Source organism: Parus major, chromosome 9 (assembly GCF_001522545.3).
Source record: "Parus major isolate Abel chromosome 9, Parus_major1.1, whole genome shotgun sequence".
NCBI classification, from domain to species: Eukaryota; Metazoa; Chordata; class Aves; order Passeriformes; family Paridae; genus Parus; species Parus major.
Window position 1 is genome coordinate 4,476,004 of NC_031778.1, and position 6,000 is coordinate 4,482,003.

Genomic DNA, 6,000 nt, shown 5'->3' on the forward strand with positions numbered 1-6,000 from the left:
GGCCCCGCCCCGCGCACGCGCCGCTCCCGCCGCCGCGGGCGCCCCCGCTGCGCGGGCGGGAGGGGCGGGATGCCCCTCACGGCTCTTCACGGCTCTTCCCGCCTCTTCCCGCATCCCGCCCGGCGCCGGGAGGAAGAAGAGGAGGGAGAACATCATCCCTGGTCCCTGCGTAGTGCTGATCACAGCGTGACAAAGTCACTGAAGTCGGAGAAGACTTCGAAGACCATCAGGTCCAACCTGTGCCGCATCCCACCTCGTCACCCAACCCAGAGCACTGAGTGCCACGTCCGGGCCTTCCTTGAACACCTCCAGGGATGGGGACTCCAAACCTCCCTGGGCAGCCCCTTCTAACGCCTGGCCACCCTTTACATGATACCCAATATGAACTTCCCCTGGAACAACTTGAGGCCGTTTCCTCTCCTCCTGTCCCTGTTTCCTGGGAACAGAACGTGATCCTCCTCAGCTGCCCCCTCCTGTCAGGGAGTTGTGCAGAGCCAGAAGGTCCCACCTGAGCCTCCTTTTCTCCAGACTGAGCTCCCCCAGCTCCCTCAGCCTCTCCTGGTGCTCCAGCCCCTTCCCCAGCTCTGTTCCCTTCCCTGGACGCACTCCAGCTCCTCAATGTCCTTCTCATGAGGGCCAGAACTGGACTCGGGACTTGAGGGGCCTCAATGTCCAGTCACTGCCCTGGTCGTGCTGGACTCATTGGCCTCTTGCCCACGTGGGCACACCCGGGCTCATCCAGCCACTGTTGACCAGCATCTCCAAACCCTCATCCAGGTCCTTTACGGCTTCTGATCCCATCCTGGAGGTCACCCACTGAATCACCTCATGCTCACCCTGAGGCCCTGGACATCCCCGTGCTCCCACTTAGCTGTGGTTGTCTCCGTCCCCAAACCCTTCCAGCCTGCCCCAGCCATCCATCCAGGTTAGGCCAGGGGGCCATGGCCACAACTAGAAATGTTCTGCCAAAATACCTCCAAAAAAAGATAATCCCAGAGTGACAGACTGTGGGATTCCTGGTGCCCAGCAAAGCTCCTCCATCAGTTGGACACAGGAGAGAAAATATAATGCTCCTAAGTTGAGATAAAAACAGGGAGAGATCGCTCAGCAATTACTGTCACGGGCAGAACAGAGTCAGTTTGAGGAAATTTATGGAATTTATTTCCAATCAGATTGGTAGGATAATGAGAAGTCTGTTTTGGAGCTGGCCAGCATCAGCTCCATCAGACACAGGGGAAGCTTCTGGCAGCTTCTCAAAGAAGCCACTTCTATAGCTCCCCCACTATCCAAAACCCAACACATACTGGAAATACTGCTGGAATACCAGTGTTTTAGTTTAAGAGAATTTCCTTTTTCAGGATTTTTTTTTTTTAAACAAAAAAATGTTTTTTTAAATGCTCTGTTTATGAGTATATAAAACATACTGATGTTATATTTAATGTTTTAATCTGCTTTTATATCTTACGGTCCTTTCAGAGCTAAGAAGCAGAAGCATTTCATTTCACTGTAACAAAGGGCCTTTGGCCCACAGAGGATGGGCATTTCAGCTCCAGCCAAGCCACTGCTGCCTGTAATGATCCTGAAGTAAAATCCAAACTGTAAACACATCTCCTGTTCTGTTACAGTATGGAATGCCAGCAGCAGGGCTGCCTGACAGCTGATATATTTTAAAAGAATGCAATAATAATCAAGTCCAATGATGCAAACAACATTAAATTCCAGTGTGAGTCTTTGAATCTCCTATACAAACATTCCTGACCTTTTCCCAAAATCCTCTGCTGTGCAGAATTTCAAAAGTAAGGATTTCTGTGGCAGTTTGGTGCAAAACCCTTTTTCAAGGTCCGTCTTTTCCCTGAAACACAAAAGCTCTGCTCCAATTGGCTTAGGAAGGGGATTTTGTTTTTCTAAGCTGGCTACTGCCCTAAACCTTGTTCCTCATGCGTCCAGGCTGAAGAGCCACCTGCAATGTCACCTTCCTACCTGCTGTCACACCTGGCTGCTCTCCAGCTCCTCTGGAATCCCCAGAGCAGTGACAGCTTCACTTTTAGCAAATCCATCACTGGGAGCTGTCTGCTTGCTTGAGACTTTCAGCAGAAGCATCACAATATTCACTTATGACCATTAAATCCCTTAATGGCTTTGAATTCTATGCTCCCTCCTGACCTGCCGGGAGGAATTTTTTCCTGCAGGACACCGTGACAGGCTAATTGACCATGGTGGGGTTTAATCATTGAGTCTTTCAGTTCATAATCGTAAGAGTGGAAAGTGTGTAGGAAGTTCTGCTCTTCTAATCGCTGAGGTGAAAGAGAAATTGCTCACACTCCTCCCCACAGTATCCATCACTTACTTAAACAGTGTGAGGCATAAAAAAAAAAATAAAAAATTACCAAACTGGAATGGAACTGGAAATGACATGCAGGTCTGTAGTTGGGGGTTGTGGATCAGGCTTGCACAGCACTGGTTGCTGAGAGATCCCTCCACACCACAGCTTCCCCACAGTCCATTTCCTCAGCCTGGAAACCCGGCGCCTGGGCATCTGTGTTTATTTGCCCTGCAGATGTAGCCTAAATCTGAGACTCCACGTGGTTTCTGATGCACCTCACTTAGGTGAAAAACATGGACAATCCTCAACTGTAACACCCTGTAATGGTGGCAGGACCCACAGGAACCCCAGTATGGGGGTCCATTTTGCATTTTCCACTGCGCCCCATTTTACCCAGACTTATTTCTGGGCTGTCCTTCTTCACAAGGACCAAGAGGACAATAATTCATGCCGCCACCATGGATAATAAATATGACTTTAACCTTAGCCACCCCTGCCTTGGGCATAAGGACACGATATTCAGCACAAATGTGACATTCAGCAGAAGGGCCCAGGCGGGGATATTTCCCTGCATTTCTTTTCAGTGAGTATGTAACTTTGCCTCCTGGAAGCCACTGGCTGATTTTAACAAAAGGTCACCAAAACCACATAAACCAAACACAAATAAACACATTCTTGTGCTGCAGCTGCCAGCCTGTGCACGGCCGCTCACAAGGCTACAGGCCTGGCTGGGCCCCTCTTGCCCATGAAGCCAATTGCTTGCTGGGCTCTGATGTTGTAATTAAAATGCAGGCTGCAAGGATAATTGGGGGTATTAGAAGCCAAATGAAGGTTTCACGGATGTCAAGAAACATCTCATTGGAAAAAGGTGAAAAATGCAACTCACAGGCCAGCTCAAACACTGAAGATCTTGTGTTGATTTTTTTTGGCTGCACAGACTATTTTTGGCAGGATCGAGTTCACAGTCTTTCAAAACCATTTTGGGGAAGATTATATTGCAAGAGGATACACAAAGTCTGTCCATGGCAAGCTGCTAGCAATAGCTGTGAACTCGCAGCGCTGACATGGAAAAGTTTTGCTTGGATAGGCACTGGGATGCCTCACTGCATGTGCTCCCAGCCTGATTGTATCAGCACTTCCCACCGCCGGGTCCCGAGAGGCATGGAAGAGCTGTGATTCATTTCTGGATGTCAAACAAATCTGTAAAAGCAAATAGCTGACAATTAATGGCACTGATAGGAATTTGATACATGAGGGCCTGATGGAAGACACATGATATAGGGATGTTTACCTGGGTGCTGGAAGATGGGAGACAGGGCTTTGGGAATGACTGCTCCGTGTCCAGACTCGCTCACACACGCTGCTGTGATAGGGGGTGGCTTTTCTCACCTCCTCTTCATGATTGCATGTGACTGTACAGCATTCCCTGGAGAAGAGAGCTGGCCCCTTCACACAGACACAGGAATGAAGTCCTGCAGCCTCTATTCAATCAGCCTTCCAACATTTTTCCCTTCAAACGGCTTCTCTCTTTTACGAGTTCCAGGTGACCTCAGTGCTCGGATGGCTTCCAACACAACTGCACCTTGGTTCTGTGGCCTAGGAGTCTTCAGTTTGTCATTTACACAAGGACCTCTGCCTGCAAGGCTTCTCTGCAGAAATTATCTGGAGCTTTGGCTTTGCTCGTGGATGGGCATTAGAAATGGGCAAGAGGGGCTTCAGATTTAGGAGTGCTAGGAAAAGATGGCACAGCTGAGCTTATGCAAGCAGAAGGCTTCCTAAGCTATTTAGTATTGACTGACTTCCTTATTATTTAGCATTCCCCTTTATTTAGCATTTATTTACCCCTTTCCATGAGCAAGGATTCGTCCATACACCTCTGAGTAGGGATAAACCTATTTATTTGCTCTGCTTCACTTCCTTCTGTTTCCTGAGGACTTTCTCACTTCTGTTTTTCTCAGAGCACAGTGCCCCAGGATTTCCAGTTCTCCTTGCTCATCAGGGTGGAACAAACTGGGGGCTTGCTGCTCGTTTTCTCCCACATCTCTGAATTTGCCATGCCTTTTCCCTAAGCATGAGGAGAACTGAGAATGAGGGAATGGACAACATATTGAGTAATATAAATAGACAGATGGCTTTACTCAAATCAGCACTGACCCGTGGAGTCTTCCAGGGAAGGGAAGAGCTGAAATTTCAAAGTTTAAAATGTACAGACCTTCTCACAAACTCTTGTCCTGTTACATCAACTATAAACAGGCAGCACTGGGAAGGCTGGTGTCCTGTTTCTGGAATAGCACTGAGGCCAAGTCAAAAGCCTTCAGACTTCCAACCTGCTCCCCTTTGCACCAGACCTCTATTTTTCCTTTATTTATTTCCTATTGTGCACGTGGGTCCATAAAGCTGCCCTGGAGAAGGAAGGACTGGCTCTCCATTGCTGCAGTCGGACTGCCCAGGCTGGGATATAGAGAGAGGAAAAGTCACTCACACAGCAGCACAGGGAAATGTGTGTACAAGTTCCTGGAAATGTAGCATTTAATGGAAAAACATCCTGTGAGCATGAAGCTGGCTGGAGCTGCTGTGGCATTAAGCAAGGGGGTCTAGGGGAGAGCAGAGCCTCAGAGTACGGTTTCAGCATGTGGTTGGGAAGGCACATGCCATTCCTGTGTTTGCGTTATAAAGGGAGTGCACATGCCATGATATTGCTAAATATGAAATAAATTGTTTGTGTTTGGGGGCTGGCTGTCTCACCTCTTCCCTCCCCAGGACACCCAGCAGTTGCTGGCTGATGTGTGTGTCATTGGGAGTGTTTTGCTTGCCGGTGGATGCCAGGATTTTGAGGCTGTGGATGTTGCACAACAAGGTTTATAATGCTGTTACAATTTGTTCTGCACTCGATCAGAGCTTGATGCTCAGGTAAGAGCTGGTATTGGGACAGAAAATTACAAATCAAACCATTTTCGATGGAAAAATTGAGGGAAAATTGGATGAGTATCTGTCAGATGGAGAAGAGAAGGAAAGCAGGCACCTCAACCTGCTCCTTCTTGGTCTTTTCTTGGCTTTTCAGTGCAAATCCTTCAGAATTTGTCTTCAGGGATTTTATTATGTCTCTGCTCAAACAACAGACCTTTCATTGTAGTTCAGTACATGACTCCAAACGCAGCGCCCATCCTCAGAGAGCTCAGTCTTCTCCATGACTTCCCCTTTTCCCTTGGGAAGCCAAGAGAGCAGCAGTTATAAGCTGATGTGGTTGTGTTTTACAGGTGTTTTACAGGTCACTTATGCAAGTGTTTCCCTTAGCTCTGGCAGTTGGAGCTGGTTTATGGTTTACCACAGTTTTTCAGAGCACACACACAATACAGGAATGGAGATAATTAATTGTAGGAGTCACTATATCCCATCCCTCTTTTACAAAAGCACAATTGGAGCATTTGCCCAGGAAGTGAAAAATATTTATGTGACTTGCTTTCTGAGAAAGTATTTCAATCCCATTTTCACTGGGATAAATGAGAAGCAGAAAGAAGTACTGAGCAAATCCCACACCCTCTACAGAAGAGGTTGTGGAGCCCCTGGATCCATCAAAACTGTAAGCAGGAAAGAGCAGGACTCTCCCACTCCTCTCAGGGCTTAGATTGCTCTGGGCAGCAGCAAGCCTAAATTTCTTTAGGTTGCAGAGATCTAAC